Source organism: Helianthus annuus, chromosome 5 (assembly GCF_002127325.2).
Source record: "Helianthus annuus cultivar XRQ/B chromosome 5, HanXRQr2.0-SUNRISE, whole genome shotgun sequence".
NCBI classification, from domain to species: Eukaryota; Viridiplantae; Streptophyta; class Magnoliopsida; order Asterales; family Asteraceae; genus Helianthus; species Helianthus annuus.
In genome coordinates this window covers 44,611,042-44,625,018 of record NC_035437.2, presented here as the reverse complement: position 1 = coordinate 44,625,018, position 13,977 = coordinate 44,611,042, and the positions used below count along the sequence as shown (strand labels likewise).

At 40.4% G+C, this 13,977-nt stretch overlaps 1 long non-coding RNA gene across 1 annotated transcript; it reads left to right on the top strand.

The window, feature by feature from the left end:
* Positions 1-11,854: 11,854 nt before the first annotated feature.
* On the top strand, positions 11,855-13,977 carry LOC110922886. The gene is made up of 4 exons (XR_002583555.2): positions 11,855-12,145; positions 12,737-12,821; positions 13,397-13,552; positions 13,706-13,977. It is a non-coding gene; the product is annotated as an uncharacterized LOC110922886 (long non-coding RNA).

Below are 13,977 nucleotides of genomic sequence, written 5' to 3'. Positions count from 1 at the left end.
AAGGATTTATACGAGGAAAAAGCACTTGATCAAGAGTTGATCTTCGGCATAAAAAACCTCGGGTGATGGAAACTACCGATCACCAACTATAATTAAACAAATGATTGTTACAACTCCGGATGATAACAAGCTTGTTACAAGGATCACTAGTGTGCAAAAGTGTATGGAATCGCCAATGTATTACCGAGAGCTTGCGAGAGTGTGTGTGTGTGTGTTAGCTAACTTGTTCTAATTCAAGCTTTGTTATCCCCTTTAAAAATAGAAATAATCTAACTAACTAACATTCCGCAAATCATGCTAGCTTCCCACGACTCCCATAACGGTCATTAGGCCATGCACGTGCAGAATATTGAGAGCATATTCTCCAAGAATATCGGCAAGACCAAGTCCAATACGTATACTCCTGCAAAACAAACTTAAACATAGTGAAGGCAACCGTTAGTGCAAGGATAACAATGAGGATCCTGGATCCTGATCCTGCAATATCTTCTGAGGATCCTTAATTCAAACAGAATTGAGGATCCGTGATCCTGGCAGTATTTGAGGATCCGTGATCCTTATGTTTAGAAAATCTATCCCTAACAATTTCCCCCAAAATATAAGGAGAAAAATATAAATTAACGAGGCGTATTTTTCTTTGATCTTATCTGCAACAAACTGTCCAACGGGATTATAGCCGTTAGGATCGAACTAGCCGTTACACAGCCTGCGTCATTGAAGTGACATCCTGCAGAATCACCATTATATATAGGTTAGAGATAAGGAACGATTTGCATTTAAATTCGAGCGATACTTCCTTTAAATCCTCATTCAAAGATCAATCAGGTATCTCTCTCTTCCTTCTCTCTTCACCTTCTTACTCTGTTTTCCTTTTCCGTTTCGTCAAAATCTCAAGATTACAATGAAGCTACGATCCACTCCTGCCAAGGATCACCAGAAAAATAGTCCCCTGAAAAGCCAATGGATTCTTCAAAATCCTTTGAAGGAACTCTGCTGCTTCACCGATCCGGAGATTGACCGGGTTCGCCATTGTTTTCCGGCAGATACCGTCTTCAAATCTTTTGACTCTTCTGTCAAAAGTGATTCTGTTTCGAGCACCTGGGTTGCTTTTCCGGCCACCCCATTCCTGATAGGATTCTCCTATCCTTTCCCTACCTTCACCCAATCTTTCTTTTCCCTCACCGGCATGTGCTATATTCAGGCCATGCCAATGATGTGGAGAGTATTGTATACTTTAGAAAACATCATTGAGCAGGAAGGCATAGAGTTAGGAATGTCAAAACTAGCTGAATTATATAACCTTGTGAGCCATGGTTCACACCGATTCTTGTTCAAACACAAACCTGGCGATTCTCACCCAATCCTCAAGACCACAAAAAACGACACCAACTGGAAGAAACGCTTCTTCTTTGTCAGGAGGGACTCTATCCCTGATGGGAAAGATCTCTCCATAGAGTGGACCACCCATGGTAGGATATAGGATCCTTATAGAAGGATCATAGGATAACTCTGTCTTTGTTGAGGATAACTGATCCTTTTCGGTTTTCTATGCAGCTATCTCAGTCTCTCATCTCATTCAATCACCTGCAACAAAAGAAAGGATTGCTGCTTTCTGGAGCCTTGATCCTGCAGTAAGATCATTCCAAGCAAACACAAAGGATACACAAGAAGTATCCTCCGGTTCAGTCACAATGTCAAGTAAGTGTTTATTTTTATATATGAGTAAATAAATGAAGATTAAGGATACTTATTTGTTATTTGTCCTTTGTAGGTGCTGGAAAATCTTCAAGATCAGCCACTCGCTTCAGCGTCACTGATCTTGATGTTGTCTCTGCCCGGTCCGGAAAGAATAAATCTGCTGCTAGCCCAAGTGTTCCAATCCCTAAGCCTGTCACCTCCAAGGGCAAGGGAGGAAAGAAGAGTAAGACCACTGAGGCTGACAATCTTGAAGGCCTGCCCCTCATCCGCCACCAGTTTGAAGAATACTTCTCTAATGTAAGGATCCCTGAACCTGAGAGATTATCCTGCCCATTTGAGGATAACGGATCCTGACTTTTATCTTTCAATTTTTGCAGAAATTTGCCGAGATCCAGATGCTCTTTGATGCATATGTTGAAGAAGCCGAGCAGAAGCATTTGGAGTTCCAAAAGATCTTTCTGGCAAAGGATGAGACCATCTCTTCCCTCGAGAGAGAGCTGAACTTGGCAAAGAAGCAGGTGGTCATGGCCCACATCAATGCTGATCATGAGAAGAATGAGGTGATGGAGGATACTAAACTCTCTGCCGCCATCACTATGTACAAGATAAAACTGCAGATGGCCAAGGAGGCTGAGGATCCTGACTTTGACAGGAGCGGTTGGGACAAGGAGCGCTGGAAGGCTAAGCTGGCTGAGCTGGATGACGAGGAGGAGGCTACAGAGGTCTTGGCAATTGAGGCAAGTGGCAACGGGGTTAAGGATCAGGCTGGTGGTGCTGAAGCTGGAGGTTATGGTGATGCAGCGAAGGTGTGAGCTGCAGAAATGGGCGATGATGGATTTATCTAGACGCAGCCGGAGCCCCTTTTTTTATGGTTCTAATGTTTTTTGGTTGTGGTGTTTTCTGAACAATAGTTGGTTTGTACTTAATCAATAGTTTTTAGGGTTTGTTGATCATGGATCCTTGGACAATAGGTAGGATAATGGGTGGTGGATGGATCCTCTGTTTGGGGGATGAAACCACTTGGTATCCTGCCGCCTTTATTTCCTGCACTTAGACCTTGTTAATATGGACACCCTTTGCCAACCCAAGTGGACGGGCCACGTTTTGCTGGTAGAAACTTGGGTTGGCAATTTTGACAACCTTTTAAGGGTTTAACTTTTGGTGAATAAATAAAACTTTAATCTTTTGGGTATTTCATATCTTGTTGCATTTATGAATACTTTACTTTTCAAATGTTATCATATATTTTGTTTGAATTCATAAGTAAAGAATAAAAATTTAATAGATTATGTCAAAAAGTTTAGGATATGATCAAGGATCAAATATCCTATAATCGATAAATTCAAAAAAGTAGTGTAATTTAAGGATCATGTATCATGTTGTCAAAGAATAAGGGTCACTTAAATAAATAAAGTATGAAATCAAAGTAATTGAGGATCATACCTGAGAATCCATGTTAGGATCCTAAACCTTTAACATTTATAACAAGGATAACCAAAAGACAAACCTTAGTAAAAGGTTAGTATCAAGGATCCTTAGTTGTTTAGCTTCAAAAACCTGAAATAGGACATAACTTGGGACTAAGCCAATATAAGAGAAGAGTTAGCAACTGGGTACAAGCCCAACAATTCTGGGGACAAGCCCAATATACTGAGGACAAGCCCAAAAAACTGGGGACAAGCCCAAAAGTTCTTGTGTAAACTGGAGTATGGCCCTCACTGGCGACTATCCAAACTTAGTGACATTAAAATGCCAAAACCTTAGCTAACGTGAAAACGTTAGAAACCTTAGGAACGGATGTATGGTACATCTACCATTATACGTAGGATCCTAAATGTAGCCAGTACAATGAAATTGTCAGCCCCTAAAGCGAGTACTGGTCCCATTGCCATGAACTGCACCAGGATCATCATGCGCTACTGGCGATACTAGGGACAGGCCCAAAAAACTGGGGTCAAGCCCAAATAACTGGAGACTTCTGTGGATACTCGATCCTTTGTTAAGGATATACCAAGCTTCTACAAAACTCAAAACTAAGTGAAAGAAGGATAAAGGATGCAGGATCCTTCTCCTTATATATAAGATAATTAAAGAATTAAATTGATTGGAATTAGATCATTACCAGAATGAGGATCATCTATCCTCTGAGGATCCTTCATGGACATTGGACACTGAAATAGTTGAGGATCTTGGATCCTTATTACATGAAGTATCTTTTTAAGTGGACAGCATTCCAAGCTCTTGGTAGTAAATCTCCTTCCATGGTTAACAATCGATATGCCCCCTTTCCTGCCTCAACTTCAATAAGATAGGGGCCTTCCCACTTTGGTGCTAACTTGCCATCAGCAGGATTTGTGGTATTCTGAAGTGCTTTTCTCAATACCATATCACCAACTTGGAACTTCTTGATCCTGACATTCTTGTTGTAGGCTCCAGCCATCCTTTGTTGATAACTAGCCATCCTTATCCTTGCCAAATCCCTGAGTTCTTCTATGGTATCCAAGTTTTCAGCATTTTCTTCAGGATCACAGATGCTTGTTCTTGCAGTAGGAACCACCATCTCTATAGGGATCACTGATTCTGCTCCAAACACTAAAGAAAATGGAGTTTGACCAGTAGCATTCTTGGGAGTTGTCCTATTAGCCCATAGTACATAAGGTAGTTCTTCTGCCCACTTTCCTTTCTTGGATCCAAGCTTCTTCTTCAAATTGTTGATGATGATCTTTGTTTTGGTAAAAAAATCAGACAAGGATAATGCAACCAAACTCTCTGTTACGGGGTATGATGCTCGAATTGGTAAACAACAATGAGGATCACTCAGAAATGAATTGCACAAGTGACACAAAGATTTATACGAGGAAAAAGCCCTTGATCAATGAATGATCTCTGGCATAAAAAACCTCGGGTGATGGAAACTACCAATCACCAACTCAAATTAAATAATTAATGTATTACAACTTCGGATGATAGCGAGCTAAGTACAAGGATCACTATAGTGTATCGTGTAAAAGTGTATGAAAAATGCTAAGTGGTTTGCCGAGAGCTGGTGACAGCAGTTGTACGAGTGTGTGTAGCCAAAAAATAGCCAAGTGTTCTAAAAATAACTCGCTATCCCCTTTAAAAATAGAAAATATCTAGCCTAACTAACTGTCCGCATTTCGTGCCTTCTCCCCACGTTCTCCATAACGTTCACAATGGTCAAGCACGTGCAGAATAAAAGGGAATATGCTCCAGGAATATCACCATGACCAAGTCCAAGCCGGTACTCCTGCAAAACAATACCGAATTCAAAGTGAACAATCATTAGTATAAGGATCCTTAGGATGATCCATGATCCTGATCCTGAAGCACTTCTGAGGATCACTAACTGTCATAGAAGTAAGGATCACCAAACAGGATAACACTTGAGGATCACAGGTCATTAAGAAATCCTCCCCTAACAATTGCCCCCAAAATATAAGGAGTAATTATGTAAAATAAACGAGTTGTATTTTATCGATCTTATCCGCAACAAACTAACGGATATATAGCCGTTAAGATCGAACTAGCCGTTGAAATCCTGACGTCACTGAGGTGACTTATCCTGCAAAATCATCATTATAAATAGGAGTTAGAGATAGGATCAATTTGCATTTAAATCCAAGAGAGACTCCCTTTATATTCTCATCCGAAGATCAATCAGGTATTCTCTTTTCCTCTTCTTCCTTCTCTTACTCTGCTTTTCTTTCTTTACCATCATCTCGTCAAAAATGATGCTCCGAAATTCACCGGGCAAGGATCACAAGAAGAACAGCCCCTTAAAGAGCCAAGGGATCATCAAAGATTCCGCAAAAGAACGCTGCTGTTTCACCGATCCACAAATTGATAGAATTCGCTATTGTTTCCCGGCGAACACCATTTTCAAATCCTTTGATCCCACTGCTTTGAGTAACTATATCTCTGAAACTTGGATTGCCTTTCCTGTTACCCCATTCACCATAGGATACACCTATCCTTTTCCAGCCTTTACCCAATCCTTCTTCTCCCTCGCCGGCATCTCCTACATCCAAGCTATGCCGATGATCTGGAGGGTCTTATATACCCTTGAAAGGATCATCGAGCAGGAAGGGATTGATCTAGGAATGTCGAAGTTGGCTGAGATGTATGATCTCACAACATTTGGATCCCACCGATATCTGTTCAAGCGAAAACCCGGTGAAGAACACCCCATTTTTAAAGCCACCAAGAATGATACAAACTGGAAACGACGCTTTTTCTTTGTCAGAAGAGATTCTATCCCAAACAGGAAGGATCTACCAAGAAAGTGGACCACCCATGATAGGATAGAGGATCCTGAGAAGGATCACCAGATAACCTTGTCGTTGTACGAGGATCACTAACACCGTTTTGTTTTATGTTATGCAGCTGTCACTGTTTCACACCTCATACCATCTCCTGTCACCGAGGAAAGGTTTGCTGCCTTTAGAAGACTTGGTCCTGAAACAAGATCATTCAAGACAATCACCCAGGATTCACAAGAGGTATCCTCAGGCTCAGTCACCATGTCAAGTAAGTATCCTGTTTTTTGTATAGTTAAGAACTTAAATAAATAGTCAAATAGAAATAGGATAAGGATACTTATCTTGCTTTGAATGTGTAGGTGCCGGAAAATCTTCAAAACCTGCCTCCAAGTTCAGCGTGACCGATCTGGACAACGTACGATCCTCCAAGAAGAAGCTTCCTGCTAGCCCAACTGCTTCGATCCCCAAGGAACCCGCTAAAGGAAGGGGTGGCAAGAAAAGAAAAGCCTCTGAAGCTGAGGATCTGCAAGGCCTGTCACTGATCCGCCACCAGTTCCTCGAATACTTCAATGACGTAAGGATCACTTATTCTGCTTATTTGAGGATCACCTGATCTTGAACTACTTTGTCTTTTTTGCAGAAATTTGCTAAGATTGAAGACTACGTTGGGCATGTCGAGGAGCAGGACAAGAAGATTGCTGACCTCCAACAAGTTGCATTGCTCAAGGATCTTAAGATAGCTGACCTCCAAAAAGACCTCCAAAATGCCAAAGCTGAAACGGCCAAGGTTCTGATCAATGCTGATTACGAGAAGCATGAGATCACCCAGGATGCTAAAGTCTTTGCTGCCATAGCTATGTACAAGACCAAATTGCAGATGGCCTTGGAAGCTCAGGATCCTGACTTCGACAAGAGCAACTGGGATGTGGAAGGCTGGAAGGCAAGGCTGGCTGAGCTGGATGACGAGGAGGAGGCTGAGGAGATCCTAACGATCGAGGCTGTAGGCAGTGGCAAGGATCATGGTGGTGAAGCTAGTGGAGCTGGAGATGGTGATGCGGCGAAGGTGTAGGCTGCAGCAATGGGCAATGATGGACACTTCTAGACATAGCCGGAGCCCATTTTTTTAGGTTTGATGGTAGTTTTTTTTAAACAATGATGGTCTGTATTTGAACAATAGTTTTAGGGTTAAGGATCTAGGATCCTTTGGACAATAGGTAGGATTACAAATGGTGGAGGGATCCTCTGTTTGGGGGATGAAGCCATTGTGATTCTGCCGCCTTTAATTTCCTGCACTTGCTATAACTGCATAAACAATGGGCACCCGTTGCCAACCCATGTGGACGGGCCACGTTTTGCTGGTAGAAACGTGGGTTGGCAATTTTGACAACCTTTGACGGTTAAACTTTTGTTAATAAAATAACTTTAATCTTTTTTGGCTTATCTTGTGTTGATATACTTGTTAACATTTTACTTTCCAACTGTTATAATGTTTATTTTGTTCAAGTTTATCAAGCCTTGAAAAATTATCCAAAAAGTTGAGGATATGATCAAGGATCACATATCCCATAACCGGTAAACTTTAAAAAGTGATATAGTTTAAGAAACATAGGTTCAGTTGTCAAGGTATAAGGGTCATTCAAATAAACAATGAATAAAATCAAAATAGTTAAGGATCATACCTGAGGATCCAAGTTAGGATCCTAACCCTTAATGCTATAATCAGGATAACCATAAGACAAACCTTAGTAAGAAGTCAAGGATCCTTGGTGGTTTAACTTCAAAGACCTGAAATAGAACATAACTTGGGACTAAGCCAATATAAGATAAAAGTTAACAACTGGGGACAAGCCCAAAGGATAACTGGGGACAAGCCCAAGGATAACTGGGGACAAGCCCAAGGATAACTGGGGACAAGCCCAAGGATCGTGTGTAAACTGGAGTATGGCCCTAACTGGCGACTATCCAAACTTAGTGACATGAAAATGCCAAAACCTTAGCTAACGTGAAAACGTTAGAAACCTTAGGAACGGATGTATGGTACGTCTACCATTATACGTAGGATCCTAGGTATAGCCAGTACAATGGAATTATTAGCCCCTAAAGCGAGTACTGGTCACACTGCCATGAACTATACCAGGATCATCGTGCGCTACTGGCGAAACTGGGGTCAAGCCCAAATAACTGGGGTCAAACCCAAGTAACTGGTTGCTTTTGTGGATAACCAACACTTTGCTAAGGATACCTGAACCTTCAAAACTCAGAATCACGTGAAAGGTGGATAAAGGATACAGGATCCTTATCCTTATGTGAGAAAGTAAGGAAATGAAATAGTTTGAGATTAGAATGTTACCAAAATAAGGATCATATGTGCTCTAGGGATCCTTCAAGGATACTTATGATGTGAGGATCACGGATTCTGCTCACATGAAGTATTTCTTCAAATGGACAGCATTCCACGCTCTAGGTAGCAGATCACCTTCCATTGTTAGCAATCGATATGCCCCCTTTCCTGCCTCAGCTTCAATCAAGTAAGGGCCTTCCCATTTTGGTGCCAACTTTCCATCAGCAGGATTGGTGGTATTTTGAAATGCTTTCCTCAACACCATATCACTGTTAGGGGAGGATTTTCTAACAATTAGTGATCCTTGCTTATTATCCTGACAAGTGATCCTTACTTCTGTGACAGATAGTGATCCTCAGAAGAGCTTCAGGATCAGGATCATGGATCACCTTAAGGATCCTCATACTAACGATTGGCTGTTTGTATTTCGTATTATTTTGCAGGAGTATTGAACTTGACTTGGTCTTGGCAACGTTACTATGGAATATTCCCCAAGTATTTCGCACTCATTTGAACGAAAATGGACGTTGTGGAGAACGTGGGAGAATGGCATGAAAGTCGGGCAGTTAGTTAGCTTAGTTTAGCTTTCATATTTAAAGGGGTGACTAACTAAAATTAGAACACTTAGCCATTTTTTGCTTACACACACTCTCGTACAATCACAGTCACAAAGCTCTCAGCAAACACTTAGCATTTCTCACACTTTTACACGTTTTAGCATAGTGATCCTTGTACTTAGCTCGTCACTCTCCGAAGTTGTAAACTTTAATTGATTTATTTGAGCTTGGTGATCGGTAGTTTCCATCACCCGAGGTTTTTTATGCCGGAGATCATTCATCGATCAAGGGCTTTTTCCTCGTATAAATCCTTGTGTTGTTCGTGCAATTTATATCATAGTGATCCTTATCATAATTCTTCATTTCAAGCATCATTCCCCGTAACTTGGAGTTTGGTTGCATTATCCTAGCGTGATTTTTAACCAAAACAGTTTGGCGCCCACCGTGGGGCAATTGGTGCTTCATTTATAAGAAAATTTTCTGTTGGTGATCATTCCAGTTCATTGCATATGAATACATGGCTTCATCAGTGAAGAATACCTCTACGGCAATGTCTGCGGTCAATTCGTCCCAGGGCATTCCACCTTTGCCTCCACCACCTGCTGGATCTCAGAAAAATGCTGAGAAGAAACCAACTCCCATATTCCCTAAACCTCCAACTTCTTCTACTCCTTACACTCCCACTACTTGTGACATGTTTACTTTGATTTTGCAGATGAAGGAACATATACAACAACAGGATAAGACCAATGACAGGATCCTCAAAGAAATCGGAGATCTTAAGAAACAAAAGAAAGTGGCAAAGGATCATTCCCCACTGGTGCCCAGATCTTTGAATTTTGATACTCCGGTGACTACTTCTCAGCCTTCGGTGATTCCAGATGTTCAGTATGTGGGTGGACCAAAAGGAGTGCACTACGGATCAACAGTAATGACTCAGGCATCAGGTTCATATTTCTAGCCAGCAGGATCCTATCCTCAGCATATGGGATCCTTCATGAGTTCAGGAGCCTACTCAGGAGCGCACCCGGTTCAAGGATCCTCCTTTGTTCCAGGATTATCCCAGGTTCAAGGATCCTCCTTTGTTCCAGGATCATCCCAGGTTCAAGGATCCTCCTTTGTTCCAGGATCATCCCAGGTTCAAGGATCCTCCTTTGTTCCAGGATCATCCCAGGTTCAAGGACCCTCCTTTGTTCCAGGATCATCCCAGGTTCAAGGACCCTCCTTTGTTCCAGGATCATCCCAGTTTCAGGGATCCTTCCAGATGCCAGGATCCTTGAGGAGTTTGCAAACAGGAAGTTCAGATGTCCATCAGGGAGATTTTATTCCAATGCAGACCATTGCTTCCACTGGTCCCTCCATCATCCCAGAGTCCCAGCAATACGGATTCACATCCAGTGTTCCTAACTTGAACCCAATGGGAGGTAACACTTTTAGTAATTCTCTTACCACTAACCATGGATTCATGCAGGATGCAGGTATCAACCATGCTATGGCCAGAGAGTTGCAAAAACTGAAGGATATGATATCAAGTGTTGCAGGAGTGGTCAAACCTATCCCGGAGATTGCAGATGGAAGCCATAAGATATCTCGTTTTGCACCACCAATTTGTGATGCTGAGATACCCAAAAGGTTCCATGTTCCAACTATGAAGCTGTATGATGGTCCGACGGATCCTGAGGAACACATAGCACAATACAAGGAGAGGATGGAGATCAATCCAATTCCAGAAAGGTTAAAGGAAGCATGCCTATGCAAGGGATTTGGATCCACTCTTACAGGATCGGCTCTCAAATGGCTGCTAAGTCTTCCCCCTTACTCTATAACCTCATTTGCTAATCTAGTTAATTTATTCAATAATCAGTTTTCTTGTAGTAGAAAATTTGAACGATTCACTAGTGATTTATATAGGATAACTCAGGGTCATAATGAATCATTAAGGGATTACATAACCAAATTTAGTAAAGAATCCTTAGACATTCCCAACTTGGATATAGCCACGGCTGTTGAGGCCTTCAAAATGGGATTGCTTAGGGATTCATTGTTCTATGATGATCTTGTTATGACACCATGCAGGAACCTAGATGAGGAAAGAACCCGGGCACTCAAGTTCATCCGGCTAGAGGATGACAAGAGGATCCGGGAGAGATTAGCAGGATCCTCAAAACAAGAAAAGCAAGGATCCTCGTACAAGAACAACAAATTCAAATCCTATAACAGATCTGACAACCAGAACGTGCATGCTGTTGATCAAGAAGATGATGATGAGGATTATCCTCCAATTTCTGAATATTGTTTTTCCGTTGACAACAATGAACTAATCCTTGCGATGCAGAATCTAGGAGAAAAAGCCAGATGGCCTAGAAAAAAAAAACAGACCGGCCGCAACCAAAGACAAATCAAAATGGTGTGCATACCATGAGGATTTTGGGCATTTAACAGAAGAATGCATCGCATTGAGAAAGGAAATTGGATATCTATTCAGCAAGGGGCATTTAAAAGAATTGTTGGGTAGAAAAAAGTCAAGGACTCAGGATCCTGAAAGGATCCCTGAGAAAGCTCCAGCCCCTCCGGCAGATGCACAAGTGATAAACTTTATTTCTGGAGGATCAGACATCTGTGGTACATCCTTCTCAGCAGCTAAAAGGCATGCAAATGAAGCTAAAATGGACAATGGAGAAAGACCTGTTCGAACATTAAGTGTCTCTGAGGGAAAAGTCATAACCTTTGATGAGGATGATCGTGTTGACATCCAGGATCCTCATCACGATGGTTTGGTTATTACTCTTTTTATTTCTAACCATTTTGTCCGCAGGATCCTTATTGACGGAGGAAGCTCAGTGAACATTATCCAGCTAGATGTTCTGAATAAAATGGGTATCCCTGAATCAGATATCATACTGTAACGCCCCAAAAACCCAAATGTTAAAAAAAAAAAAAAATTTCAAGAATGACTTATTTTTATATGGTGTGACATTAAGGTAACTGAGTTAGCGAACTTGGTTTTAAATACAAGTTAGTATGTGAAGCGAAATAAATGACAAGTTTTAAAAGTTTGAGGGGTTAAAAGGAAAATGTGTTAAATAAAACACTTTACAAAAAAAAGTCAGTATCTTGGGGGGGGGGTTCTATGCGTGCGATCGAGAACAGGGCCAAGAGAAGAGCCAAAAACCCTAACAACCAAAAATCATCAAATTGATAAGGAGATCAAGGGAAAAATCGAATGCATGGGTCTGGATACTCTTTAATCTAAGTGTATTGATCATAAGGTGAGTTCAATTTCATGTTTTGATGCTTTTTGTTAAGTGGGTTTTGGATAATCCGTGAAGATTGTATGAATTTGAGTTTGTATGAGGGCTAATATCATTATGTTGAATGCGAATTATATGTGAATCTGATTATAGCAAATGATTGAAGTAAAACCCACTTGTGTTAGTCATATGATAGGATTTTAGCAATTCTTAGATGCTAAGATTTATGAGAAATTGAAGGATGAATGTATGAGTATTAGGGTTTTGATAAATATTTTTGATGTAGACTAAGAAGCTAAGTGAAATTGGTTGAATTGATCAAGTGTGGTATGAATAGATAGATTATGCATAAAGCACATGTACATAATGCTTAAAAATATTGTATGCACGCCAAGTGTTTGATAAAATGCCTACAAAGTTTGTGTAAAATAGTTACTTTTGACAGCCTTAGATAGTCACCTTGTAAAGGCCGTATCTCATTCGTTATTAGTAGTATTTTGATACATGTTGAACTCGTTAAGCGATTGACACGTGAATAGAAGTGTGATTAGTGATGCGTATGATTACGTATACTAACTATTGAATGGATGTAATGGAATGAGATAATAGGAACGTGTCAAGGAGAGCTCAAGCATAAGAGGATAACGGGTCAAGATAAGGCAAGGTGACAAATACACTTATTGGAGTACTCAAGGTAAGTGATTTCTATAATCACTTCTTTAGTTGTTTAAGTAATATAATGTTTTAATTATTAAGTTCATATGAAGTTGAGGTCAAAAATATTATTTATGTGATTTATGCGCCGTAGGTTGCGGTATATTATCCGTGAATTACGACGGGCCTCCCAAACATGGTTTCGAGTGTTTCCTTGACGATTATAAGTTGTAAACCCAAGTCTAAGCCTCATGTAATTTATATAAGAGTGTGTTAGATGTATGTAATGAGGTTGGACATGTATTACATGTAAATGTATACAAAAATACGTACGGAACACGTAGGTATGAATACATCATTGTAGGTATGATTAAATGTATTTTAGGTATGTAGATGTGTATGATTGTAAGATCGTATGTGTGCAAGTATGTGCGAATGCATGATTTGGATGCATTTGAGAATTAGCGTTACTAATAATGCCCTTGAGTTTGGAATATAAGTTAATTGGATGCATTTAAATGGTTGACGTCCTTTTTATGAAAATGTAGTAAATGAATATGTTGAGATTACGGGTTTGGCTAACCAAGTTATTACTGAGTATGTTTGAAAGTGCAGGTTATGAATGTCGGACTTTCAAAGTGTTGATATAATAATGAAACGGTTGAATCTTGAAAGGATAATCGGATTGAAGTAACTTATGCGGTTAGAATATGCGGTGGACGTTTTAGTTTATACAACATTTTATGTTTGGTCGTCATCATCTACCAACGGGTTAGTTGTTTGAAAATATATGTCATACCCATTAAATTGGGTAATTGAATGCGCGAGAGAAATGAAAGTACATACACGAACGGAACTAAAGTGACGGTTTTATAAGTAAATAAGTAAATAACTAACTTTTTAAAGCTTTGTTGTTGAATGTAGGTAAATCCTCAATTCAGGCGACTTGGAGAATCGGAGCGAGCGCGTGTTCATGTTATGTCGTACCAAACGCTTCCGCTAGTTTGTCCAAATGTTTTTGGTCCAAAATTTGTTGTAATGGTTTTTAGTAGTATTTTGTTGAACGACTCGTAGAATTGTATCTAGTTTGATTATGATTAAAACAGGGGTATGTCCGTTTTACGGACGGGTCATGCCCAAATTTTGTTAAAAATTAATGCATATGTTATTGATACCATCGTTTTAAACTGCGAAAA